Raw genomic sequence first — 1,050 nt, forward strand, 5'->3', positions numbered from 1 at the left:
ATGAAGCTGTCTCAAAGAAAAAAAAATTATCAAACATTCTTAATAAATGATTGTGTTGTTAGTTTTCACATGCAAATTTTAGTTTGCTCCACTACATAATTAATTCATTTCTTAAATTTGAGGCTTAGATTGGAAGTTCCAGCTAGTTTGACAATTACAATTGATTTAATCAAATATCCTTCCTTCAAAAATAATGATTGATTTTCATTACCTTTTAAAATTAGAACATATGTGAACATTAAATAAATTGAAGAAACAATGATGGTCTCCAAATGCAGTACATTATTACTCTTTAATAACACATTGACTGATATAAATACATCATTTTTAAGTTGATGCCAATCACTGTTATCCTTTAGCAATAAATGAATGTAAGCCTTAACAAAATTTTTCCAAAAATGATTTGCATCACCTCACACACTGCTCATATACAATCTCAAAGTCATTTCCATAATACAAATCTTCAACAATAAGTTGTTTTTGTGGAACATAGCTTCCCAAAAGTTTAATTTTAGCTTTGCAATTTCTAACTTGATTAACTTTTCTATTCAAATCTCTCAGATTGCTTTCATCCATACAAAGCATATAATCAAAGGTCAACAAATCTTCTTGGGTAATCTGCCTGGCAGTATGATTCATGGTAGTGCCATGTTTCTTCATGCAAGTCTGCCCTCCATAATCAGGGGGGTTTCCTATTTCATATGTAGATATTGCTGCACTATCTATCTTCTACATAATCTGAAATATTTTGATCAGTTAAAAACCACTTCTGCTACAGTTAAGAGACAAATATTACCCAGACACATGAACAGCACAGACCTGATTCATTCTGCAGCCATTTTTATTTCCCTGTCAACACATCTATTCAGCAGCATGTGAATAGGACAGTTGGTGGAGCTAATCCAGGGTTGGTATGTGACAAAGGATGAATGGCCTTAAGACAAGGATTGAAGGGACTCAAGAATAGAGGAGAATATAGAGTTGAAATAGTTAAGCAAAGATTCAATATTGTTAAGAGAAGAGTGTAGATTTAAAGGAGTCACATCTTGG

General features: G+C 32.3%; 1 pseudogene; it reads right to left on the reverse strand.

The window, feature by feature from the left end:
- Window positions 1-378: 378 nt before the first annotated feature.
- On the reverse strand, window positions 379-839 carry LOC114023790 (annotated as a pseudogene).
- Window positions 840-1,050: the final 211 nt, after the last annotated feature.

This window comes from Vombatus ursinus, unplaced genomic scaffold, assembly GCF_900497805.2.
Source record: "Vombatus ursinus unplaced genomic scaffold, bare-nosed wombat genome assembly UNPS02014818.1, whole genome shotgun sequence".
Taxonomy (NCBI): Eukaryota; Metazoa; Chordata; class Mammalia; order Diprotodontia; family Vombatidae; genus Vombatus; species Vombatus ursinus.